Raw genomic sequence first — 27122 nt, 5'->3', positions numbered from 1 at the left:
CCGACTGTCACTTACAGGACGACCAGCGGGTTGGCAGAGGGACGTGGAAGCTCAATGCGACACTGCTGACCCCAGAGAACGTTGAGGAACTCAAAAGGGATTACAATGGTTGGAGGACCGTGAAACCCCTCTTTGAGTCTCCAGTTCACTGGTGGGAAGCGATTAAGGAGAACATCAAGAGGTTCTTCATCCACAAAGGTGTTCAGAAGGCGAGAGAGAGACAGAGGGAACTGTCCCGACTCCAGAAAATTATGCAAAATCTACTCCGGTTGCAGTCAATGGGGGTCGAGGTCAAGGAGGACCTCCAAGAGGTGAAGAGCCAGCAGGCCTCGCTCTTTGCCAAGGAGGCCTCCAAGATCATCTTCCGGTCCAGAGTCCGCTCCATCGAGCAGGATGAGACGTGCTCGCGTTACTTCTTCCAAAAGGTACACAGAGAGAGCTCTGTTATCAGCAGCCTGAAGGAAGAAGATGGCTCGGTAACGTCTTCGCAGTCCGACATACTAAGGATCAGCAAATCCTTTTATGCTGGGCTGTATGACGCGAAGCCCACAGACAGCAGAGCCTCCCAGTCCTTCCTGTCATCTATCACAGAGGTCTTAGATGACAGCAGGAGGGAGGGACTGGACAAGCCGCTAACTCTGGACGAGCTGACAAAGGCCGTCGAGTCTTTCGAGGCGAGTAAAACTCCCGGGAGCGATGGCTTACCGGTCGAGTTGTACTCGGCCCTGTGGGACTGGGTCGGCCCGGACCTGCTGGAAGTATACGAGAGTATGCTCCTGGCCGGTAGCATGTCAGAATCCATGAGAAAAGGCATCATCACCCTCATTTACAAGCAGAAGGGGGAGAGGGTAGAAATCAGAAATTGGCGGCCCATCTCACTGCTTAATGTTGATTACAAGATTCTGTCCAAAGTCATAGCCAGTCGAGTCAAGTCTGCTCTGGAGCTGGTGATTCACCCCGATCAGACCTGTACTGTACCCGGCAGGAAGATCTCTGATAGCCTCGCGCTACTCAGGGATACGATCGCCTACGTACGGGACAGGAGGGTGGACACCTGCCTCATCAGCCTGGACCAGGAGAAGGCTTTTGACAGGATATCGCACACCTACATGATGGACGTGCTTTCCAAAATGGGGTTTGGGGAGGGAATCTGCAATTGGATCCAACTGCTCTACACAAACATCAGTAGCGCAGTGTCAATCAACGGGTGGGAATCTGAAAGTTTCCCGATCAAATCTGGAGTCAGACAGGGCTGTCCTCTTTCCCCGGTCTTGTTTGTTTGCTGTATTGAACCCTTTGCTGAGTCTATTAGGAAGGATGCGAGCATAAGAGGGGTGACAATCCCAGGCAGTGGAGGCACTCAGGTCAAAACCTCCCTGTACATGGATGACGTCGCCGTCTTCTGCTCGGATCCGCTGTCCGTGCGCAGACTGATGAGCATCTGCGACCAGTTCGAACTGGCCTCGGGAGCCAAAGTTAACCACGGCAAGAGCGAGGCCATGTTCTTTGGGAACTGGGCTGACCGATCCTTTGTCCCCTTCAGCGTCAGGTCAGATTACCTGAAGGTGCTGGGGATATGGTTCGGAAGTGCCGGGGCGTGCACCAAAACATGGGAGGAGCGAGTAGCCAAGGTACGACAAAAGTTGGGCATGTGGGGGCAGCGATCTCTCTCCATTGTGGGTAAGAACCTGGTCATCAGGTGCGAGGCGCTCACGTTGTTGCTCTACGTGGCGCAGGTCTGGCCCATACCCCACTCCTGCGCCGTGGCAGTCACCCGAGCCATTTTCCGCTTCGTCTGGGGATCTAAAATGGACCGGGTCCGGAGGGACACGATGTTCAAATCTCTGGACATGGGCGGGAAAAATGTACCCAACGTGGCCCTCATCCTGATGACCACCTTCGTGTGCGGCTGCATCAAGCTATGTGTAGATCCCCAGTACGCAAACTCCAAGTGTCACTACGTGCTGAGGTTCTATCTGTCCCCGGTGTTGCGAAGGATGGGCCTGGTCACATTGCCGCGGAACGCTCCGTGCAGTTGGGCGGCGCCGTACCACCTATCCTTCGTGGAGCAGTTTCTGCGGAAAAACACCTTTGACCACCGGTCCATCAGGCAGTGGTCTGCACGGAATGTCCTCAAGGCCCTACGGGAAAAGGAAACGGTGGATCCTGTCGGATGGTTCCCCGAGCAGACCGTCAAAGTCATTTGGCGGAATGCCTCATCACCAGAACTTTCAAACAAGCACCAAGACGTAGCTTGGCTGGTGGTGAGAAGGGCCCTCCCCGTCAGGTCCTTCATGCACACCCGAAGTCTCGCCCCCTCCGCACAGTGCCCCCGCGTTGGCTGTGGTGGGGAAGAGACGGTCGCCCACCTCCTCCTGGAATGTGCCTTTGCAAAGCAGGTGTGGAAAGAGATGCAGTGGTTTTTGTCAAGGTTCATCCCAAGCAGCTCTGTAACACAGGAGTCTGTGCTCTACGGGCTGTTCCCAGGGACGCACACCGAGACAAACATCAACTGCTGCTGGAGGACTATCAATTCGGTGAAAGACGCCCTTTGGTCTGCCCGAAACTTGCTGGTCTTCCAGCGCAAAGAGTTGTCCACCACCGAATGTTGCAGACTGGCACATTCCAAGGTCCAGGACTACGTGCTGAGGGACGCACTAAAGCTTGGGGCAGCCGCAGCAAAGGCTCAATGGGGAAAGACCACAGTGTAAGGTTCCCCCACCAAGCTGGACTGAGGGGCTGGAACCATGGGAAGCCCCTCGAACTGTATCGTTAATATTCTCAATTGCTGTAAATGTAAAACTGTAATTGACATGACAATTGTGAAACGGAAGGGTTGGGAAGAAACTCATGACATTATTGAAAGAAACTGATCTCTTTTGCAATGTTTGTATTTTTTCGTGCTGTTTGGAAACTGTTTGGCAATGTAATTTTTACAGATTTTTATGAATAAAGTATATTTTGGGAAAAAAAAAAAAAAAAAAAATCTGTTCTTATCAGTTTAATATCTGATACGTCCTCTATCTGGGGACCAAATATTAAATTGATTTTTGGGACAGGGTGATGGAACAGGGGCTTGCCCCGTCCACTCCATGCATCCACCTGGTATTGCAGTGTTTCCAGGAGCGGTGCAGCTTCCCCCCTCCATGGGGGCGAGACCCCTGCTGAAAAATAGAATTCGCAATAGTAACGGCACTGCTGCTCGGCTGACTTTGCTGCAGTTTTCCGTGGGCGCTACGCTGCCCCCTGTTGGATTGCCCCGCAGTTGCAGGCCGCCCTTTGCTGCCCAGCGCGCGCGTGTCTTTTTTCCTGAGCAATGCCTCGCGCAGAAGCGCAAGGAATGGCTGCGCGTGGCGTGCACGCGTGCTTTCCTTTCTGCTTGCAAGGCCCGGCAACAAAAGGAGCTCTGGCTCAAAGACCGCCCGCCGTCGCCTCTTTCGCCCTAGGCTCGCCCGCCCGGCGGCTACTTTGACGTAGAGGCCGCACGCCGGGCCTGACGCGCGCAGCAAACGGAGTTTTACGGCCATCGCTTCTCGGCCTTTTGGCTAAGATCAAGTGTAGTATCTGTTCTTATCAGTGCTTATTTGATTGAGAAGAGACCATGATCCTGGGGAAGCTTTGAGTAAAATGGCTATAACCAATTTTCGAGCTTCGGGCCAGGGAGTGCGCAACACCGTTCGGGTGGTCGTGAAGGACAAGGAAGGAGATGCACCGGTCGATCGCACCTTTTTCATCAAGAAAATTCTCTTCGATTGCTGCGGATTTCAAGCGACGGATGTCTTCTGCCTGCAGGATTTCCCCAGCAGTGGATACTTCGACGTGACGTTCCGGAACGTGGCGGGATGCATCAAGTTCCTGAAGGCGTTCAAGGAGAAAGGGGACCGGGCTCCACTGTCGATCCTCACAGCGGAGCCGCTCTTCACGCTTCCGTCACAACGGGACCGGGTGGTGACGATTCACCTCTACAACCCCCATGTTCCGGTGGTGGATGTACTCACCTTTCTCGCCAGGTACGTCGAGGTGGCCGGCAGCAGCACTGATGTCAAGGACCCCTTTGGGATCTGGACCAGCAAGCGGCAGGTCAAGGTGACCTTGAAGGTAGATCCCAGTGGAGCCATCATCCACCCTCCCTCCAGCTTCGCTATCGGGGGAAGTCGAGGCTTCTTGGTCTACGCTGGGCAGCCCAGAGTTTGTCGCACCTGTGGCAAATCTGGTCACATGGCAGCCAACTGCAGCACGGTTGTTTGCAAGAACTGCAAGGAGGAAGGCCATCAGACCAAGGACTGTAAGCAGACTAAGTGTTGCAACTTGTGCGGTGCGGCAGGCCATCTCTACAAGACCTGCCCCAAACGTTGTCTCAGCTATGCTCAGGCGGCAAGGTCCAAGGAATGGCCGGGCGAAGGTTCGACGAAGGCGTCCGCTGTTCGAAAGGAGACCAGCAACCTTCTCCGCAGCGAGGAACTTCAACCTGAGAAGGAAGGGGAGGCGGCTGAAACCAACGACCCAGCACCTACCCAGCGCCCGGAAACCCCTCCTCCACAGACAGAATCAATGGAGGAGGAGGCAGCAGATGGACAAACAGGTCAGTGGCAAGTGGTCCAGAGGAAAACCACAAAGAAAAAACATCCCAAAGCCACCACCCAAACCAGTGGCAAGAGGAGGCTTTCTTCTGAATCAGACTGCAACAACTCCTCTTCACTGGACGGGGAAATGCTGGAACGACAGCCCCTTCAAAAGAGGCGGCAGAACTCCGAGATGGATGATCAAGCATCCCAGCCCCCGGGCACTGGAAGCTGTGATGGGCCCGGCGTGCCCCAACCCCAATTCCCCACACGTAACGACGTGGCCAACGCATCTCAGCTCCGGGACACCGGGAGCAAAGACACGTCTGGCGCACCTGAGCTCCGGGAGACCGGGAGCTGTGATGTTTTCGAGGAGGAACAGATGGAAGCAGCTGAGGACAACCCAATCCTCTCTGCCTACAAGACCCCCCCGATGTCACCCGAGCGGCACAAACCCTGCAGGAAAAATCAGGAGGGGTTTCTGAGCCCAACCAACGTGAAACTGCTTGCGCATACGATGGGTATGCAGGAACATCCCGAAGGGGAAGGACTGGGACTAGCGAGGACAAATGGTATGGGAAGCAACAACTAATTTTTAGTAAAAAAATGGGTGTAAGAATTGCTTCCATTAATGTGCGTAGCATTAAATCGACTACGCGATGTGTTTCAACCTTGGATTACCTTGCCAAGGTCAAAGCTGACCTACTGTTTCTGCAGGAGTGTGGAATACCACACCTCAGCACCTACAGGCAGTGGTCGCGATGGTGGTCCCACGGGCCATCGATCTGGTCGGGGGGTAATGACTGCCGTTCCTCCGGCCTGGGTATTCTGCTGCGGGGAGGTAACTTCACCATCTCCGAAGTTAAGGAGGTGGTGGGCGGCCGCCTCCTCGTAGCAGACGTGATGTACAACAACGCTCCGCTCCGGTTGATCAACGTGTACGCCCCGGTACAACGCAGCGAGCGGCTGACCGTCTTCCAGCAGCTCCCACTGCTGCTGGCGACGTCCAGGCCGGTCATCCTAGGCGGTGACTTCAACTGCATCATCGATGCGGCTGGACGATCCGGCAGTGACGACAGAAAACTGGACGCTACGTCCAGATTCCTCATAGAAACAGTTAAGGATGCCAAACTGCACGACGTCTTCAGCAAACCTGCAGACGGAGCGCAGCGCAGATACACATGGTCAAGATCGGACGGGTCTGCCCGTTCCAGGATTGACTTCCTGTTTGTTTCCCGTGCTGTCACGGTCGGATCCACCGACGTCAAGCCGGTGTTCTTCTCCGACCACTGCCTCTTACTGGCCGACTGTCACTTACAGGACGACCAGCGGGTTGGCAGAGGGACGTGGAAGCTCAATGCGACACTGCTGACCCCAGAGAACGTTGAGGAACTCAAAAGGGATTACAAAGGTTGGAGGACCGTGAAACCCCTCTTTGAGTCTCCAGTTCACTGGTGGGAAGCGATAAAGGAGAACATCAAGAGGTTCTTCATCCACAAAGGTGTTCAGAAGGCGAGAGAGAGACAGAGGGAACTGTCCCGACTCCAGAAAATTATGCAAAATCTACTCCGGTTGCAGTCAATGGGGGTCGAGGTCAAGGAGGACCTCCAAGAGGTGAAGAGCCAGCAGGCCTCGCTCTTTGCCAAGGAGGCCTCCAAGATCATCTTCCGGTCCAGAGTCCGCTCCATCGAGCAGGATGAGACGTGCTCGCGTTACTTCTTCCAAAAGGTACACAGAGAGAGCTCTGTTATCAGCAGCCTGAAGGAAGAAGATGGCTCGGTAACGTCTTCGCAGTCCGACATACTAAGGATCAGCAAATCCTTTTATGCTGGGCTGTATGACGCGAAGCCCACAGACAGCAGAGCCTCCCAGTCCTTCCTGTCATCTATCACAGAGGTCTTAGATGACAGCAGGAGGGAGGGACTGGACAAGCCGCTAACTCTGGACGAGCTGACAAAGGCCGTCGAGTCTTTCGAGGCGAGTAAAACTCCCGGGAGCGACGGCTTACCGGTCGAGTTGTACTCGGCCCTGTGGGACTGGGTCGGCCCGGACCTGCTGGAAGTATACGAGAGTATGCTCCTGGCCGGTAGCATGTCAGAATCCATGAGAAAAGGCATCATCACCCTCATTTACAAGCAGAAGGGGGAGAGGGTAGAAATCAGAAATTGGCGGCCCATCTCACTGCTTAATGTTGATTACAAGATTCTGTCCAAAGTCATAGCCAGTCGAGTCAAGTCTGCTCTGGAGCTGGTGATTCACCCCGATCAGACCTGTACTGTACCCGGCAGGAAGATCTCTGATAGCCTCGCGCTACTCAGGGATACGATCGCCTACGTACGGGACAGGAGGGTGGACACCTGCCTCATCAGCCTGGACCAGGAGAAGGCTTTTGACAGGATATCGCACACCTACATGATGGACGTGCTTTCCAAAATGGGGTTTGGGGAGGGAATCTGCAATTGGATCCAACTGCTCTACACAAACATCAGTAGCGCAGTGTCAATCAACGGGTGGGAATCTGAAAGTTTCCCGATCAAATCTGGAGTCAGACAGGGCTGTCCTCTTTCCCCGGTCTTGTTTGTTTGCTGTATTGAACCCTTTGCTGAGTCTATTAGGAAGGATGCGAGCATAAGAGGGGTGACAATCCCAGGCAGCGGAGGCACTCAGGTCAAAACCTCCCTGTACATGGATGACGTCGCCGTCTTCTGCTCGGATCCGCTGTCCGTGCGCAGACTGATGAGCATCTGCGACCAGTTCGAACTGGCCTCGGGAGCCAAAGTTAACCACGGCAAGAGCGAGGCCATGTTCTTTGGGAACTGGGCTGACCGATCCTTTGTCCCCTTCACCGTCAGGTCAGATTACCTGAAGGTGCTGGGGATATGGTTCGGAAGGGCCGGGGCGTGCACCAAAACATGGGAGGAGCGAGTAGCCAAGGTACGACAAAAGTTGGGCATGTGGGGGCAGCGGTCTCTCTCCATTGTGGGTAAGAACCTGGTCATCAGGTGCGAGGCGCTCACGTTGTTGCTCTACGTGGCGCAGGTCTGGCCCATACCCCACTCCTGCGCCGTGGCAGTCACCCGAGCCATTTTCCGCTTCGTCTGGGGATCTAAAATGGACCGGGTCCGGAGGGACACGATGTTCAAATCTCTGGACAAGGGCGGGAAAAATGTACCCAACGTGGCCCTCATCCTGATGACCACCTTCGTGTGCAGCTGCATCAAGCTATGTGTCGATCCCCAGTACGCAAACTCCAAGTGTCACTACGTGCTGAGGTTCTATCTGTCCCCGGTGTTGCGAAGGATGGGCCTGGTCACATTGCCGCGGAACGCTCCGTGCAGTTGGGCGGCGCCGTACCACCTATCCTTCGTGGAGCAGTTTCTGCGGAAAAACACCTTTGACCACCGGTCCATCAGGCAGTGGTCTGCACGGAATGTCCTCAAGGCCCTACGGGAAAAGGAAACGGTGGATCCTGTCGGAGGGTTCCCCGAGCAGACCGTCAAAGTCATTTGGCGGAATGCCTCATCACCAGAACTTTCAAACAAGCACCAAGACGTAGCTTGGCTGGTGGTGAGAAGGGCCCTCCCCGTCAGATCCTTCATGAACACCCGAAGTCTCGCCCCCTCCGCACAGTGCCCCCGCGTTGGCTGTGGTGGGGAAGAGACGGTCGCCCACCTCCTCCTGGAATGTGCCTTTGCAAAGCAGGTGTGGAAAGAGATGCAGTGGTTTTTGTCAAGGTTCATCCCAAGCAGCTCTGTAACACAGGAGTCTGTGCTCTACGGGCTGTTCCCAGGGACGCACACCGAGACAAACATCAACTGCTGCTGGAGGACTATCAATTCGGTGAAAGACGCCCTTTGGTCTGCCCGAAACCTGCTGATCTTCCAGCGCAAAGAGTTGTCCACCACCGAATGTTGCAGACTGGCACATTCCAAGGTCCAGGACTACGTGCTGAGGGACGCACTAAAGCTTGGGGCAGCCGCAGCAAAGGCTCAATGGGGAAAGACCACAGTGTAAGGTTCCCCCACCAAGCTGGACTGAGGGGCTGGATCCATGGGAAACCCCTCGAACTGTATCGTTAATATTCTCAATTGCTGTAAATGTAAAACTGTAATTGACATGACAATTGTGAAACGGAAGGGTTGGGAAGAAACTCATGACAGTATTGAAGGAAACTGATCTCCCTTGCAATGTTTGTATTTTTTGGTGCTGTTTGGAAACTGTTTGGCAATGTAATTTTTACAGATTTTTATGAATAAAGTATATTTTGGAAATAAAAAAAAAGTATCTGTTCTTATCAGTTTAATATCTGATACGTCCCCTATTTGGGAACCAAATATTAAATTGATTTTTGGGACAGGGAGATGGAACAGGGGCTTGCCCCGTCCACTCCATGCATCCACCTGGTATTGCAGTGTTTCCAGGAGCGGTGCAGCTTCCCCCCTCCATGGGGGCGAGACCCCTGCTGAAAAATAGAATTCGCAATAGTAACAGCACTGCTGCTCGGCTGACTTTGCTGCAGTTTTCTGTGGGTGCTACGCTGCCCCCTGTTGGATTGCCCCGCAGTTGCAGGCCGCCCTTTGCTGCCCAGCGCGCGCGTGTCTTTTTTCCTGAGCAATGCCTCGCGCAGAAGCGCAAGGAATGGCTGCGCGTGGCGTGCACGCGTGCTTTCCTTTCTGCTTGCAAGGCCCGGCAACAAAAGGAGCTCTGGCTCAAAGACCGCCCGCCGTCGCCTCTTTCGCCCTAGGCTCGCCCGCCCGGCGGTTACTTTGACGTAGAGGCCGCACGCCGGGCCTGACGCGCGCAGCAAACGCAGTTTTACGGCCATCGCTTCTCGGCCTTTTGGCTAAGATCAAGTGTAGTATCTGTTCTTATCATTTTACTTCTTCCAAAAGGTACACAGAGAGAGCTCTGTTATCAGCAGCCTGAAGGAAGAAGATGGCTCGGTAACGTCTTCGCAGTCCGACATACTAAGGATCAGCAAATCCTTTTATGCTGGGCTGTATGACGCGAAGCCCACAGACAGCAGAGCCTCCCAGTCCTTCCTGTCATCTATCACAGAGGTCTTAGATGACAGCAGGAGGGAGGGACTGGACAAGCCGCTAACTCTGGACGAGCTGACAAAGGCCGTCGAGTCTTTCGAGGCGAGTAAAACTCCCGGGAGCGACGGCTTACCGGTCGAGTTGTACTCGGCCCTGTGGGACTGGGTCGGCCCGGACCTGCTGGAAGTATACGAGAGTATGCTCCTGGCCGGTAGCATGTCAGAATCCATGAGAAAAGGCATCATCACCCTCATTTACAAGCAGAAGGGGGAGAGGGTAGAAATCAGAAATTGGCGGCCCATCTCACTGCTTAATGTTGATTACAAGATTCTGTCCAAAGTCATAGCCAGTCGAGTCAAGTCTGCTCTGGAGCTGGTGATTCACCCCGATCAGACCTGTACTGTACCCGGCAGGAAGATCTCTGATAGCCTCGCGCTACTCAGGGATACGATCGCCTACGTACGGGACAGGAGGGTGGACACCTGCCTCATCAGCCTGGACCAGGAGAAGGCTTTTGACAGGATATCGCACACCTACATGATGGACGTGCTTTCCAAAATGGGGTTTGGGGAGGGAATCTGCAATTGGATCCAACTGCTCTACACAAACATCAGTAGCGCAGTGTCAATCAACGGGTGGGAATCTGAAAGTTTCCCGATCAAATCTGGAGTCAGACAGGGCTGTCCTCTTTCCCCGGTCTTTTTTGTTTGCTGTATTGAACCCTTTGCGGAGTCTATTAGGAAGGATGCGAGCATAAGAGGGGTGACAATCCCAGGCAGCGGAGGCACTCAGGTCAAAACCTCCCTGTACATGGATGACGTCGCCGTCTTCTGCTCGGATCCGCTGTCCGTGCGCAGACTGATGAGCATCTGCGACCAGTTCGAACTGGCCTCGGGAGCCAAAGTTAACCACGGCAAGAGCGAGGCCATGTTCTTTGGGAACTGGGCTGACCGATCCTTTGTCCCCTTCACCGTCAGGTCAGATTACCTGAAGGTGCTGGGGAGATGGTTCGGAAGTGCCGGGGCGTGCACCAAAACATGGGAGGAGCGAGTAGCCAAGGTACGACAAAAGTTGGGTATGTGGGGGCAGCGATCTCTCTCCATTGTGGGTAAGAACCTGGCCATCAGGTGCGAGGCGCTCACGTTGTTGCTCTACGTGGCGCAGGTCTGGCCCATACCCCACTCCTGCGCCGTGGCAGTCACCCGAGCCATTTTCCGCTTCGTCTGGGGATCTAAAATGGACCGGGTCCGGAGGGACACGATGTTCAAATCTCTGGACATGGGCGGGAAAAATGTACCCAACGTGGCCCTCATCCTGATGACCACCTTCGTGTGCGGCTGCATCAAGCTATGTGTAGATCCCCAGTACGCAAACTCCAAGTGTCACTACGTGCTGAGGTTCTATCTGTCCCCGGTGTTGCGAAGGATGGGCCTGGTCACATTGCCGCGGAACGCTCCGTGCAGTTGGGACGTGCCGTACCACCTATCCTTCGTGGAGCAGTTTCTGCGGAAAAACACCTTTGACCACCGGTCCATCAGGCAGTGGTCTGCACGGAATGTCCTCAAGGCCCTACGGGAAAAGGAAACGGTGGATCCTGTCGGATGGTTCCCCGAGCAGACCGTCAAAGTCATTTGGCGGAATGCCTCATCACCAGAACTTTCAAACAAGCACCAAGACGTAGCTTGGCTGGTGGTGAGAAGGGCCCTCCCCGTCAGATCCTTCATGCACACCCGAAGTCTCGCCCCCTCCGCACAGTGCCCCCGCGTTGGCTGTGGTGGGGAAGAGACGGTCGCCCACCTCCTCCTGGAATGTGCCTTTGCAAAGCAGGTGTGGAAAGAGATGCAGTGGTTTTTGTCAAGGTTCATCCCAAGCAGCTCTGTAACACAGGAGTCTGTGCTCTACGGGCTGTTCCCAGGGACGCACACCGAGACAAACATCAACTGCTGCTGGAGGACTATCAATTCGGTGAAAGACGCCCTTTGGTCTGCCCGAAACATGCTGGTCTTCCAGCGCAAAGAGTTGTCCACCACCGAATGTTGCAGACTGGCACATTCCAAGGTCCAGGACTACGTGCTGAGGGACGCACTAAAGCTTGGGGCAGCCGCAGCAAAGGCTCAATGGGGAAAGACCAGTGTAAGGTTCCCCCACCAAGCTAGACTGAGGGGCTGGATCCATGGGAAACCCCTCGAACTGTATCGTTAATATTCTGAATTGCTGTAAATGTAAAACTGTAATTGACATGACAATTGAGAAACGGAAGGGTTGGGAAGAAACTCATGACAGTATTGAAGGAAACTGATCTCCCTTGCAATGTTTGTATTTTTTGGTGCTGTTTGGAAACTGTTTGGCAATGTAATTTTTACAGATTTTTATGAATAAAGTATATTTTGGAAATAAAAAAAAAAGTATCTGTTCTTATCAGTTTAATATCTGATACGTCCTCTATCTGGGGACCAAATATTAAATTGATTTTTGGGACAGGGTGATGGAACAGGGGCTTGCCCCGTCCACTCCATGCATCCACCTGGTATTGCAGTGTTTCCAGGAGCGGTGCAGCTTCCCCCCTCCATGGGGGCGAGACCCCTGCTGAAAATTAGAATTCGCAATAGTAACGGCACTGCTGCTCGGCTGACTTTGCTGCAGTTTTCCGTGGGCGCTACGCTGCCCCCTGTTGGATTGCCCCGCAGTTGCAGGCCGCCCTTTGCTGCCCAGCGCGCGCGTGTCTTTTTTCCTGAGCAATGCCTCGCGCAGAAGCGCAAGGAATGGCTGCGCGTGGCGTGCACGCGTGCTTTCCTTTCTGCTTGCAAGGCCCGGCAACAAAAGGAGCTCTGGCTCAAAGGCCGCCCGCCGTCACCTCTTTCGCCCTAGGCTCGCCCGCCCGGCGGCTACTTTGACGTAGAGGCAGCACGCCGGGCCTGACGCGCGCAGCAAACGCAGTTTTACGGCCATCGCTTCTCGGCCTTTTGGCTAAGATCAAGTGTAGTATCTGTTCTTATCAGTGCTTATTTGATTGAGAAGAGACCATGATCATTGCCTTTTGATCCTGGGGAAGCTTTGAGTAAAATGGCTATAACCAATTTTCGAGCTTCGGGCCAGGGAGTGCGCAACACCGTTCGGGTGGTCGTGAAGGACAAGGAAGGAGATGCACCGGTCGATCGCACCTTTTTCATCAAGAAAATTCTCTTCGATTGCTGCGGATTTCAAGCGACAGACGTCTTCTGCCTGCAGGATTTCCCCAGCAGTGGATACTTCGACGTGACGTTCCGGAACGTGGCGGGATGCATCAAGTTCCTGAAGGCGTTCAAGGAGAAAGGGGACCGGGCGCCACTGTCGATCCTCACAGCGGAGCCGCTCTTCACGCTTCCGTCACAACGGGACCGGGTGGTGACGATTCACCTCTACAACCCCCATGTTCCGGTGGTGGATGTACTCACCTTTCTCGCCAGGTACGTCGAGGTGGCCGGCAGCAGCACTGATGTCAAGGACCCCTTTGGGATCTGGACCAGCAAGCGGCAGGTCAAGGTGACCTTGAAGGTAGATCCCAGTGGAGCCATCATCCACCCTCCCTCCAGCTTCGCTATTGGGGGAAGTCGAGGCTTCTTGGTCTACGCTGGGCAGCCCAGAGTTTGTCGCACCTGTGGCAAATCTGGTCACATGGCAGCCAACTGCAGCACGGTTGTTTGCAAGAACTGCAAGGAGGAAGGCCATCAGACCAAGGACTGTAAGCAGACTAAGTGTTGCAACTTGTGCGGTGCGGCAGGCCATCTCTACAAGACCTGCCCCAAACGTTGTCTCAGCTATGCTCAGGCGGCAAGGTCCAAGGAATGGCAGGGCGAAGGTTCGACGAAGGCGTCCGCTGTTCGAAAGGAGACCAGCAACCTTCTCCGCAGTGAGGAACTTCAACCTGAGAAGGAAGGGGAGGCGGCTGAAACCAACGACCCAGCACCTACCCAGCGCCCGGAAACCCCTCCTCCACAGACAGAATCAATGGAGGAGGAGGCAGCAGATGGACAAACAGGTCAGTGGCAAGTGGTCCAGAGGAAAACCACAAAGAAAAAACATCCCAAAGCCACCACCCAAACCAGTGGCAAGAGGAGGCTCTCTTCTGAATCAGACTGCAACAACTCCTCTTCACTGGACGGGGAAATGCTGGAACGACAGCCCCTTCAAAAGAGGCGGCAGAACTCCGAGATGGATGATCAAGCATCCCAGCCCCCGGGCACTGGAAGCTGTGATGGGCCCGGCGTGCCCCAACCCCAATTCCCCACACGTAACGACGTGGCCAACGCATCTCAGCTCCGGGACACCGGGAGCAAAGACACGTCTGGCGCACCTGAGCTCCGGGAGACCGGGAGCTGTGATGTTTTCGAGGAGGAACAGATGGAAGCAGCTGAGGACAACCCAATCCTCTCTGCCTACAAGACCCCCCCGATGTCACCCGAGCGGCACAAACCCTGCAGGAAAAATCAGGAGGGGTTTCTGAGCCCAACCAACGTGAAACTGCTTGCGCATACGATGGGTATGCAGGAACATCCCGAAGGGGAAGGACTGGGACTAGCGAGGACAAATGGTATGGGAAGCAACAACTAATTTTTAGTAAAAAATGGGTGTAAGAATTGCTTCCATTAATGTGCGTAGCATTAAATCTACTATGCGATGTGTTTCAACCTTGGATTACCTTGCCAAGGTCAAAGCTGACCTACTGTTTCTGCAGGAGTGTGGAATACCACACCTCAGCACCTACAGGCAGTGGTCGCGATGGTGGTCCCACGGGCCATCGATCTGGTCGGGGGGTAATGACTGCCGTTCCTCCGGCCTGGGTATTCTGCTGCGGGGAGGTAACTTCACCATCTCCGAAGTTAAGGAGGTGGTGGGCGGCCGCCTCCTCGTAGCAGACGTGATGTACAACAACGCTCCGCTCCGGTTGATCAACGTGTACGCCCCGGTACAACGCAGCGAGCGGCTGACCGTCTTCCAGCAACTCCCACTGCTGCTGGCGACGTCCAGGCCGGTCATCCTAGGCGGTGACTTCAACTGCATCATCGATGCGGCTGGACGATCCGGCAGTGACGACAGAAAACTGGACGCTACGTCCAGATTCCTCATAGAAACAGTTAAGGATGCCAAACTGCACGACGTCTTCAGCAAACCTGCAGACGGAGCGCAGCGCAGATACACATGGTCAAGATCGGACGGGTCTGCCCGTTCCAGGATTGACTTCCTGTTTGTTTCCCGTGCTGTCACGGTCGGATCCACCGACGTCAAGCCGGTGTTCTTCTCCGACCACTGCCTCTTACTGGCCGACTGTCACTTACAGGACGACCAGCGGGTTGGCAGAGGGACGTGGAAGCTCAATGCGACACTGCTGACCCCAGAGAACGTTGAGGAACTCAAAAGGGATTACAATGGTTGGAGGACCGTGAAACCCCTCTTTGAGTCTCCAGTTCACTGGTGGGAAGCGATTAAGGAGAACATCAAGAGGTTCTTCATCCACAAAGGTGTTCAGAAGGCGAGAGAGAGACAGAGGGAACTGTCCCGACTCCAGAAAATTATGCAAAATCTACTCCGGTTGCAGTCAATGGGGGTCGAGGTCAAGGAGGACCTCCAAGAGGTGAAGAGCCAGCAGGCCTCGCTCTTTGCCAAGGAGGCCTCCAAGATCATCTTCCGGTCCAGAGTCCGCTCCATCGAGCAGGATGAGACGTGCTCGCGTTACTTCTTCCAAAAGGTACACAGAGAGAGCTCTGTTATCAGCAGCCTGAAGGAAGAAGATGGCTCGGTAACGTCTTCGCAGTCCGACATACTAAGGATCAGCAAATCCTTTTATGCTGGGCTGTATGATGCGAAGCCCACAGACAGCAGAGCCTCCCAGTCCTTCCTGTCATCTATCACAGAGGTCTTAGATGACAGCAGGAGGGAGGGACTGGACAAGCCGCTAACTCTGGACGAGCTGACAAAGGCCGTCGAGTCTTTCGAGGCGAGTAAAACTCCCGGGAGCGACGGCTTACCGGTCGAGTTGTACTCGGCCCTGTGGGACTGGGTCGGCCCGGACCTGCTGGAAGTATACGAGAGTATGCTCCTGGCCGGTAGCATGTCAGAATCCATGAGAAAAGGCATCATCACCCTCATTTACAAGCAGAAGGGGGAGAGGGTAGAAATCAGAAATTGGCGGCCCATCTCACTGCTTAATGTTGATTACAAGATTCTGTCCAAAGTCATAGCCAGTCGAGTCAAGTCTGCTCTGGAGCTGGTGATTCACCCCGATCAGACCTGTACTGTACCCGGCAGGAAGATCTCTGATAGCCTCGCGCTACTCAGGGATACGATCGCCTACGTACGGGACAGGAGGGTGGACACCTGCCTCATCAGCCTGGACCAGGAGAAGGCTTTTGACAGGATATCGCACACCTACATGATGGACGTGCTTTCCAAAATGGGGTTTGGGGAGGGAATCTGCAATTGGATCCAACTGCTCTACACAAACATCAGTAGCGCAGTGTCAATCAACGGGTGGGAATCTGAAAGTTTCCCGATCAAATCTGGAGTCAGACAGGGCTGTCCTCTGTCCCCGGTCTTGTTTGTTTGCTGTATTGAACCCTTTGCTGAGTCTATTAGGAAGGATGCGAGCATAAGAGGGGTGACAATCCCAGGCAGCGGAGGCACTCAGGTCAAAACCTCCCTGTACATGGATGACGTCGCCGTCTTCTGCTCGGATCCGCTGTCCGTGCGCAGACTGATGAGCATCTGCGACCAGTTCGAACTGGCCTCGGGAGCCAAAGTTAACCACGGCAAGAGCGAGGCCATGTTCTTTGGGAACTGGGCTGACCGATCCTTTGTCCCCTTCACCGTCAGGTCAGATTACCTGAAGGTGCTGGGGATATGGTTCGGAAGGGCCGGGGCGTGCACCAAAACATGGGAGGAGCGAGTAGCCAAGGTACGACAAAAGTTGGGCATGTGGGGGCAGCGGTCTCTCTCCATTGTGGGTAAGAACCTGGTCATCAGGTGCGAGGCGCTCACGTTGTTGCTCTACGTGGCGCAGGTCTGGCCCATACCCCACTCCTGCGCCGTGGCAGTCACCCGAGCCATTTTCCGCTTCGTCTGGGGATCTAAAATGGACCGGGTCCGGAGGGACACGATGTTCAAATCTCTGGACAAGGGCGGGAAAAATGTACCCAACGTGGCCCTCATCCTGATGACCACCTTCGTGTGCGGCTGCATCAAGCTATGTGTAGATCCCCAGTACGCAAACTCCAAGTGTCACTACGTGCTGAGGTTCTATCTGTCCCCGGTGTTGCGAAGGATGGGCCTGGTCACATTGCCGCGGAACGCTCCGTGCAGTTGGGCGGCGCCGTACCACCTATCCTTCGTGGAGCAGTTTCTGCGGAAAAACACATTTGACCACCGGTCCATCAGGCAGTGGTCTGCACGGAATGTCCTCAAGGCCCTACGGGAAAAGGAAACGGTGGATCCTGTCGGATGGTTCCCCGAGCAGACCGTCAAAGTCATTTGGCGGAATGCCTCATCACCAGAACTTTCAAACAAGCACCAAGACGTAGCTTGGCTGGTGGTGAGAAGGGCCCTCCCCGTCAGATCCTTCATGCACACCCGAAGTCTCGCCCCCTCCGCACAGTGCCCCCGCGTTGGCTGTGGTGGGGAAGAGACGGTCGCCCACCTCCTCCTGGAATGTGCCTTTGCAAAGCAGGTGTGGAAAGAGATGCAGTGGTTTTTGTCAAGGTTCATCCCAAGCAGCTCTGTAACACAGGAGTCTGTGCTCTACGGGCTGTTCCCAGGGACGCACACCGAGACAAACATCAACTGCTGCTGGAGGGCTATCAATTCGGTGAAAGACGCCCTTTGGTCTGCCCGAAACTTGCTGGTCTTCCAGCGCAAAGAGTTGTCCACCACCGAATGTTGCAGACTGGCACATTCCAAGGTCCAGGACTACGTGCTGAGGGACGCACTAAAGCTTGGGGCAGCCGCAGCAAAGGCTCAATGGGGAAAGACCACAGTGTAAGGTTCCCCCACCAAGCTGGACTGAGGGGCTGGAACCATGGGAAGCCCCTCGAACTGTATCGTTAATATTCTCAATTGCTGTAAATGTAAAACTGTAATTGACATGACAATTGTGAAACGGAAGGGTTGGGAAGAAACTCATGACATTATTGAAAGAAACTGATCTCTTTTGCAATGTTTGTATTTTTTCGTGCTGTTTGGAAACTGTTTGGCAATGTAATTTTTACAGATTTTTATGAATAAAGTATATTTTGGAAATAAAAAAAAAAAAAAAATCTGTTCTTATCAGTTTACGACGTTTTCAGCAAACCTGCAGACGGAGCGCAGCGCAGATACACATGGTCAAGATCGGACGGGTCTGCCCGTTCCAGGATTGACTTCCTGTTTGTTTCCCGTGCTGTCACGGTCGGATCCACCGACGTCAAGCCGGTGTTCTTCTCCGACCACTGCCTCTTACTGACCGACTGTCACTTACAGGACGACCAGCGGGTTGGCAGAGGGACGTGGAAGCTCAATGCGACACTGCTGACCCCAGAGAACGTTGAGGAACTCAAAAGGGATTACAATGGTTGGAGGACCGTGAAACCCTTCTTTGAGTCTCCAGTTCACTGGTGGGAAGCGATTAAGGAGAACATCAAGAGGTTCTTCATCCACAAAGGTGTTCAGAAGGCGAGAGAGAGACAGAGGGAACTGTCCCGACTCCAGAAAATTATGCAAAATCTACTCCGGTTGCAGTCAATGGGGGTCGAGGTCAAGGAGGACCTCCAAGAGGTGAAGAGCCAGCAGGCCTCGCTCTTTGCCAAGGAGGCCTCCAAGATCATCTTCCGGTCCAGAGTCCGCTCCATCGAGCAGGATGAGACGTGCTCGCGTTACTTCTTCCAAAAGGTACACAGAGAGAGCTCTGTTATCAGCAGCCTGAAGGAAGAAGATGGCTCGGTAACGTCTTCGCAGTCCGACATACTAAGGATCAGCAAATCCTTTTATGCTGGGCTGTATGACGCGAAGCCCACAGACAGCAGAGCCTCCCAGTCCTTCCTGTCATCTATCACAGAGGTCTTAGATGACAGCAGGAGGGAGGGACTGGACAAGCCGCTAACTCTGGACGAGCTGACAAAGGCCGTCGAGTCTTTCGAGGCGAGTAAAACTCCCGGGAGCGACGGCTTACCGGTCGAGTTGTACTCGGCCCTGTGGGACTGGGTCGGCCCGGACCTGCTGGAAGTATACGAGAGTATGCTCCTGGCCGGTAGCATGTCAGAATCCATGAGAAAAGGCATCATCACCCTCATTTACAAGCAGAAGGGGGAGAGGGTAGAAATCAGAAATTGGCGGCCCATCTCACTGCTTAATGTTGATTACAAGATTCTGTCCAAAGTCATAGCCAGTCGAGTCAAGTCTGCTCTGGAGCTGGTGATTCACCCCGATCAGACCTGTACTGTACCCGGCAGGAAGATCTCTGATAGCCTCGCGCTACTCAGGGATACGATCGCCTACGTACGGGACAGGAGGGTGGACACCTGCCTCATCAGCCTGGACCAGGAGAAGGCTTTTGACAGGATATCGCACACCTACATGATGGACGTGCTTTCCAAAATGGGGTTTGGGGAGGGAATCTGCAATTGGATCCAACTGCTCTACACAAACATCAGTAGCGCAGTGTCAATCAACGGGTGGGAATCTGAAAGTTTCCCGATCAAATCTGGAGTCAGACAGGGCTGTCCTCTTTCCCCGGTCTTGTTTGTTTGCTGTATTGAACCCTTTGCTGAGTCTATTAGGAAGGATGCGAGCATAAGAGGGGTGACAATCCCAGGCAGCGGAGGCACTCAGGTCAAAACCTCCCTGTACATGGATGACGTCGCCGTCTTCTGCTCGGATCCGCTGTCCGTGCGCAGACTGATGAGCATCTGCGACCAGTTCGAACTGGCCTCGGGAGCCAAAGTTAACCACGGCAAGAGCGAGGCCATGTTCTTTGGGAACTGGGCTGACCGATCCTTTGTCCCCTTCACCGTCAGGTCAGATTACCTGAAGGTGCTGGGGATATGGTTCGGAAGGGCCGGGGCGTGCACCAAAACATGGGAGGAGCGAGTAGCCAAGGTACGACAAAAGTTGGACATGTGGGGGCAGCGATCTCTCTCCATTGTGGGTAAGAACCTGGTCATCAGGTGCGAGGCGCTCACGTTGTTGCTCTACGTGGCGCAGGTCTGGCCCATACCCCACTCCTGCGCCGTGGCAGTCACCCGAGCCATTTTCCGCTTCGTCTGGGGATCTAAAATGGACCGGGTCCGGAGGGACACGATGTTCAAATCTCTGGACATGGGCGGGAAAAATGTACCCAACGTGGCCCTCATCCTGATGACCACCTTCGTGTGCGGCTGCATCAAGCTATGTGTAGATCCCCAGTACGCAAACTCCAAGTGTCACTACGTGCTGAGGTTCTATCTGTCCCCGGTGTTGCGAAGGATGGGCCTGGTCACATTGCCGCGGAACGCACCATGCAGTTGGGCGGCGCCGTACCACCTATCCTTCGTGGAGCAGTTTCTGCGGAAAAACACCTTTGACCACCGGTCCATCAGGCAGTGGTCTGCACGGAATGTCCTCAAGGCCCTACGGGAAAAGGAAACGGTGGATCCTGTCGGATGGTTCCCCGAGCAGACCGTCAAAGTCATTTGGCGGAATGCCTCATCACCAGAACTTTCAAACAAGCCGCAGCAAAGGCTCAATGGGGAAAGACCACAGTGTAAGGTTCCCCCACCAAGCTGGACTGAGGGGCTGGAACCATGGGAAGCCCCTCGAACTGTATCGTTAATATTCTCAATTGCTGTAAATGTAAAACTGTAATTGACATGACAATTGTGAAACGGAAGGGTTGGGAAGAAACTCATGACATTATTGAAAGAAACTGATCTCTTTTGCAATGTTTGTATTTTTTCGTGCTGTTTGGAAACTGTTTGGCAATGTAATTTTTACAGATTTTTATGAATAAAGTATATTTTGGAAATAAAAAAAAAAAAAAAAAATCTGTTCTTATCAGTTTAATATCTGATACATCCCCTATCTGGGAACCAAATATTAAATTGATTTTTGGGACAGGGAGATGGAACAGGGGCTTGCCCCGTCCACTCCATGCATCCACCTGGTATTGCAGTGTTTCCAGGAGCGGTGCAGCTTCCCCCCTCCATGGGGGCGAGACCCCTGCTGAAAAATAGAATTCGCAATAGTAACGGCACTGCTGCTCGGCTGACTTTGCTGCAGTTTTCCGTGGGCGCTACGCTGCCCCCTGTTGGATTGCCCCGCAGTTGCAGGCCGCCCTTTGCTGCCCAGCGCGCGCGTGTCTTTTTTCCTGAGCAATGCCTCGCGCAGAAGCGCAAGGAATGGCTGCGCGTGGCAACTGCTAAGTCTCTTCGACTCGCCACGCTTTAGCCCCGCCTTTATGGCTGCCCGCCAACTCTGGCGATCACTGGCAACTGACTCCCATGACTTGTGATCAATGTCACAGGACTTCATGTCGTGTTTGCAGACGTCTTTAAAGCAGAGACATGGATGGCCAGTTGGTCTGGTACTAGTGACAAGCTCGCTGTACAATGTGTACTTGGGGATCCTGCCAACTTCCATGCGGCTCACATGGCTAAGCCATCTCAGGCGCCGCTGGCTTAGTAGGGTGCATAAGCTGGGGATGTTGGCCGCCTCGAGGACTTCTGTGTTGGAGATACGGTCCTGCCACCTGATGCCAAGGATTCTCCGGAGGCAGCGAAGCTGGAATGAATTGAGACGTCGCTCTTGGCTGAGGTACTTTGTCCAGGCCTCGCTGCCGTAGAGCAAGGTACTGAAGACACAGGCTTGATACATTTGGACATTTATGTTCTGTGTCAGTGCGCCATTTTCCCACACTCTCTTGGCCAGTCTGGACATAGCAGAGGAATCCTTTCCCATGCGCTTGTTTAATTCTGCATCGAGAATACTGCATACTAACTTTTTGTGGTTCATGTACCAGGACACCCAGATCCCTCTGTGCCGCAGAGTTCTGCAATCTCTCCCCATTTTAATAGTATTCTGCTTTTCTATTCTTTCTGCTGAAGTAAATAAGTTCACATTCTCCCACATTATACCCCATCTGCCAAAAGTAACCTATCTCTCTCCCTTTGTCGACTCTGGACCTCCTCTTGACAACTTACTTTCCTACCTATCTTGGGATGTTGGCAAATATAACTATCATACATTTGGTCCTTTCATCGAAGTCATTGATATAGATTGTAAATAGTTAAGGCCCCGCACTGACCCTTGTGGCACTCCACAAATTTACAGCTTGTCAATCTGAAATTGCCCCATTTATCCCCACTCGCTGCGTCTTGTTAGCGAGCCAGTCCTTTTATCAGTGTTACCCCCACCCCCCATTACACCATGAGCTCTTTGCTTGTGCAATAACCTTTGGATGTGGCACCTTAACAAATGCTTTTTGGAAATCCAAGTGCACCACATCTACAGATTCCCCTTTATCTACCTTGCTTGTTAATTCCTCAAAGAACTCAAATAACTTAGTTCAGACACAATTTCCCTTTCACAAAACCATGCTGACTCTGCCTGATCCTGTTGCTTTTCTAAGTATCCTGCTATTGAAATGATTTGTGACTTTAATCATATATACGGACTAAACCAAATCAGGCATCCATCCTGATGAGTCTCCTTTTAATTAAGTTCAAACTAGGTCCACAGGTCACTGAAAGTGGCAACGCAGGTGGATAAGGTAGTCAAGAAGGCATACGGCATGTTTGCCTTCATCGGTCGGGGCATCGAGTATAAAAATTGGCAAGTCATGCTGCAGCTGTACAGAACTTTAGTTAGGCCACACTTGGAATATTGCGTGCAATTCTGGTCGTCACACTACCAGAAGGACGTGGAGGCTTTGGAGAGGGTACAGAGGAGGTTTACCAGGATGTTGCCTGGTCTGGAGGGCATTAGCTATGAGGAGAGGTTGGAAAAACTCGGATTGTTTTCACTGGAATGACGGAGGTGGAGGGGCGACATGATGGAGGTTTACAAAGTTATGAGCAGCATGGACAGAGTGGATAGTCAGAAGCTTTTTCCCAAGGTGGAAGAGTCAGTTACTAGGGGACATAGGTTTAAGGTGCGAGGGACAAAGTTTAGAGGGGATGTGCGAGGCAAGTTTTTTACACAGAGGGTGGTGAGTGCCTGGAACATGCTGCCAGGGGAGGTGATGGAAGCAGATACGATAGCGACGTTTAAGAGACATCTTGACAAGTATATGAATAGGAAGGGAATAGAGGGATATGGGCCCCGCAAGTGCAGAAGGTGTTAGTTTAGGCAGGCATCAAGATCGATGCAGGCTTGGAGGGCCGAATGGTCTGTTCCTGTGCTGTATTGTTTTTTGTTCTTTGTTCTAGACAGATTCCGTTAGACACTTGTTTGGGTCTGAAGAACTGAACTAGTCTTCCCTCAAAGAAAGAAAACTAACAGAATATGACTATCTTTCGGATAGCCGAATTTTAATAATTATCACTGTCATAAATATCCCAGATATTATAAGGGTCTGGGAAACTCTAAATAAGTATCTCCCCACTGAAGGAGATACAGAGAGGGGATTCTTGTAGCATTCTGTATACAACATGAGATGATTTATTAACTTTTATGTATTTATTAGAGTTGAACATGTAATACATTTTAAGCGACTAAGTATACCACAATATCAAAGATTACTAAAACATGATCTTATTTCTAAAATAGATTCCAAAAGTTCAACCTTGACAATGTTACAGCAAAATATCTTAGAATAGCCATCAAAATTCAAAGTAAACTGTTACCTTAAATTCCCCGAGTAAGCCTCCTGCTTAACAAGACAAAACACTCGGTTAAGAGCAGAATTCTCTTGTCATGCAGTCAGCTGTTCTTACCATAGGTTGAAAAGCATTGATGAGGAATTCAATACTTCTGGTATTTCGATTCAAAACTCGCGTTTATACTGTTTCTAATCTATCATCTCATCTTTTGGAATGTAAGTGTTATCTTTCTGTGTGTTTTTCCTTTTGTTATCCATATATGGTAATATCATGAGCGACCATTCCCACTTAATTATTTGCTGAGAATTCCCTTCTCTTGAAGTTGAGCTTTTACCTGGTCAAAATGTTTGTAATTGGGTTTACATGGCATCTGTTTTTGTAATTACCTTTCCATTTTGTGACTGATCATCTGTGATGGTCCATTGATGGTACTTTGTACCATCCTCTGAAGTCAGTCTGTCTATATCACTAACACTACCAACTAATTAAAATTATAGTTACCAGTATGGACTTCATATAGCATGTTTCGGTATATTTCATCTTCTAATTCCATTGTAACAGAAGACCTTGGAATGGATTTTTTAAACTTAAAAGGTGTTTCTGGTTCACATTCTATTGTAACAGGGATGTTTATGAATTTTTAACTCTGCCCTTGAAAGGGAATTTCAGTGCGTCTTGAAAACTGACCATTTTATTCAATCTTAAATTCTAAAAGGTAGAATGTATTAGTTATATCCAAATTCTACCTCATGAAGACTATTATGCCTTTGTTTCATCACATTATAACCACCTCAATAATAGATTCTATCTTTGGGCTAACTGGCCTTGAGTTTCCTGCTTTCTGTCTCCTTCCTTTCTTGAATGAAGGTATTATATTTGTGATTTCCAATTTGCTGGGACCCTTCTAGACTCTAAGGAATTTTGAAAGATTATAACCAATGCCACTACTATCTCTGCAGTCACTTCTTTTCAGACCCGAGGATGCAAGCCTTTTAGTTTTGGTGACTGCAGCTTTGACAGTAGCGAAGGTGCGAGAGCGAGCTGACAGCTGGGAAGTCAATTTCAGTGGAAGTTTAAAAGTTAATCCCTTTTGTTTTCGGAGGACCAGGGACCGCTGGGACCAGGGACTGCTGGGTAAGGAAAAACTATATATTTGGGTGGTGGCTGTACCCGAGACACTACACGTGTAGTGTCTCCCACCCACCCTCCTCCTCTAACCAAAATAAAGGACTCTGTTGTGTTGATAAGGTAAGCTTTTTATTTAAGAAGTTCTGTCCGTTGGATTGCTAACCTTACAAGTTTTGACATTTTTTTTTGGTTTTTCAGTAGATTTGTTGGGAATTTAGAATAGAGGGAATGGAAGTTAAGGCAGATTAATGTTCCTCCTGCAGAATGTGGGAGGTAAGGGTCGCCAAGAGTGTCCCTGCTGACTGAATCTGCGGGAAGTGAACCCAACTCCAGCTCCTCGAGAACCGCGTTAGGGAACTGGAGCTGGAGCTGGATGAACTTCGGATCATTCGGGAGGCGGAGGGGGTTATTGAGAGGAGTTATGGGGAGGTAGTCACACCTCAGGTAAAAGAAGTAGGTAGATGGGTTACCGTCAGGGGAAGGAGAGGGAACCAGCAGGCAGTGCAGGGATGCCCTGTGGCCGTTTCCCTCAACAACAGGTATACCGTTTTGGATACTGTTGCGGGGGACGACTTACCAGGGGTAAGCAATGGGGTACAGGTCTCTGGCACAGAGTCTGTCCCTGTTGCTCAGAAGGGAAGGGGGAAGAGGAGCAGAGCATTAGTCATTGGGGACTCCATAGTTAGGGGAACAGATAGGAGGTTCTGTGGGAACGAGAGAGACTCACGGTTGGTATGTTGCCTCCCAGGTGCCAGGGTTCGTGATGTCTCGGATCGTGTTTTTGGGATCCTTAAGGGGGAGGGGGAGCAGCCCCAAGTCGTGGTCCACATAGGCACCAACGACATAGGTAGGAAGAGAGATGGGGATTTAAGACAGAAATTCAGGGAGCTAGGGTGGAAGCTTAGAGCGAGAACAAACAGAGTTGTTATCTCTGGGTTGTTGCCCGTGCCACGTGCTAGCGAAGCGAGGAATAGGGAGAGAGAGGAGTTGAACATGTGGCTGCAGGGATGGTGTAGCAGGGAGGGTTTTGGTTTCCTGGATAATTGGGGCTCTTTCTGGGGTAGGTGGGACCTCTACAAACAGGATGGTCTTCACCTGAACCAGAGGGGACCCAATATCCTGGGGGGGAGATTTGCTAGTGCTCTTCGGGGGGTTTAAACTAATTCAGCAGGGGAATGGGAACCTAAAATGTAGTGCCAGTGGACAGGATGTTGAGAGTAGTGAGGTCAGGGATAAGGTTACAAGGACGCAAGAGGGCACTGGCAAGCAAGAACCTGGTTTAAAGTGTGTCTACTTCAACGCCAGGAGCATCCGGAATAAGGTGGGTGAGCTTGCAGCATGGGTTGGTACCTGGGATCTCGATGTAGTGGCCATTTCGGAGACATGGGTAGAGCAGGGGCAGGAATGGATGTTGCAGGTTCCGGGATTTAGATGTTTCAGTAAGAACAGAGAAGATGGTAAAAGAGGGGGGTGTGGCATTGTTAATCAAGGAAAGTATTACAGCGACAGAAAGGACGTTTGAGGACTCGTCTACGGAGGTAGTATGGGCCGAGGTTAGAAACAGGAGAGGTGAGGTCACCCTGTTAGGAGTCTTTTATAGACCTCCAAATAGTTCCAGAGATGTAGAGGAAAGGATAGCGAAGATGATTCTCGACAGGGGCGAGAGTAACAGGGTAGTTGTTATGGGGGACTTTAACTTTCCAAATATCGACTGGAAATACTATAGTTCGAGTACTTTAGATGGGTCAGTTTTTGTCCAGTGTGTGCAGGAGGGTTTTCTGACACAGTATGTAGACAGGCCAACCAGGGGCGATGCCACATTGGAAATGGTACTGGGTAATGAACCCGGCCAGGTGTTAGATTTAGATGTAGGTGAGCACTTTGGTGATAGTGATCACAATTCGGTTAGGTTTACCTTAGCGATGGGCAGGGACAGGTATATACCGCAGGGCAAAAATTATAGCTGGGGGAAAGGAAATTATGATGCGATTAGGCAGGATTTAGGATGCGGAGGATGGGGAAGGAAACTGCAGGGGATGGGAACAATCGAAATGTGGAGCTTATTCAAGGAGCAGCTACTGCGTGTCCTTGATAAGTATGTACCTGTCAGGCAGGGAGGAAGTTGTCGAGCGAGGGAGCCGTGGTTTACTAAAGAAGTTGAAGCGCTTGTCAAGAGGAAGAAGAAGGCTTATGTTAGGATGAGACGTGAAGGCTCAGTTAGGGCGCTTGAGAGTTACAAGCTAGCCAGGAAGGATCTAAAGGGAGAGCTAAGACGAGCAAGGAGAGGACACGAGAAGTCATTGGCTGATAGGATCAGGGAAAACCCTAAGGCTTTCTAAAGGAAAATCAGGAATAAAAGAATGACTAGAGTTAGATTAGGGCCAATCAAGGATAGTAGTGGGAAGTTGTGTGTGGAATCAGAGGAGGTAGGGGAAGTGTGAAATGAATATTTTGCGTCAGTATTTACAGTAGAGAAAGAAAATGTTGTCGAGGAGAATACTGAGATTCAGGCCACTAGGCTAGATGAGATTGAGGTTCACAAGGAGGAGGTGTTATCAATTTTGGAAAGTGTGAAAATAGATAAGTCCCCTGGG

At 52.0% G+C, this 27122-nt stretch overlaps 2 non-coding genes and 5 pseudogenes across 2 annotated transcripts; all 7 read left to right on the top strand.

Moving 5' to 3' along the window:
* Positions 1–2956: 2956 nt before the first annotated feature.
* Positions 2957–3139, top strand: LOC137354433 (U2 spliceosomal RNA). Its single transcript, XR_010970432.1, has one exon. It is a non-coding gene; the product is annotated as a U2 spliceosomal RNA (small nuclear RNA).
* A 386-nt stretch (positions 3140–3525) lies between these two features.
* Positions 3526–3643, top strand: LOC137354718 (U2 spliceosomal RNA; annotated as a pseudogene).
* A 5178-nt stretch (positions 3644–8821) lies between these two features.
* LOC137354238 (U2 spliceosomal RNA) lies at positions 8822–8999 on the top strand (annotated as a pseudogene).
* A 386-nt stretch (positions 9000–9385) lies between these two features.
* LOC137354702 (U2 spliceosomal RNA) lies at positions 9386–9488 on the top strand (annotated as a pseudogene).
* A 2495-nt stretch (positions 9489–11983) lies between these two features.
* On the top strand, positions 11984–12162 carry LOC137354247 (U2 spliceosomal RNA; annotated as a pseudogene).
* Positions 12163–12548: 386 nt separating this feature from the next.
* LOC137354685 (U2 spliceosomal RNA) lies at positions 12549–12657 on the top strand (annotated as a pseudogene).
* A 7937-nt stretch (positions 12658–20594) lies between these two features.
* On the top strand, positions 20595–20778 carry LOC137354450 (U2 spliceosomal RNA). The gene has a single exon (XR_010970444.1). It is a non-coding gene; the product is annotated as a U2 spliceosomal RNA (small nuclear RNA).
* The last annotated feature ends 6344 nt before the right edge of the window (positions 20779–27122 follow it).

This window comes from Heterodontus francisci, chromosome 41, assembly GCF_036365525.1.
Source record: "Heterodontus francisci isolate sHetFra1 chromosome 41, sHetFra1.hap1, whole genome shotgun sequence".
In the NCBI taxonomy this organism is placed as follows: domain Eukaryota; kingdom Metazoa; phylum Chordata; class Chondrichthyes; order Heterodontiformes; family Heterodontidae; genus Heterodontus; species Heterodontus francisci.
Note: the sequence above shows the minus strand (reverse complement) of the source record. Positions and strands in the feature narration are given on the sequence as shown.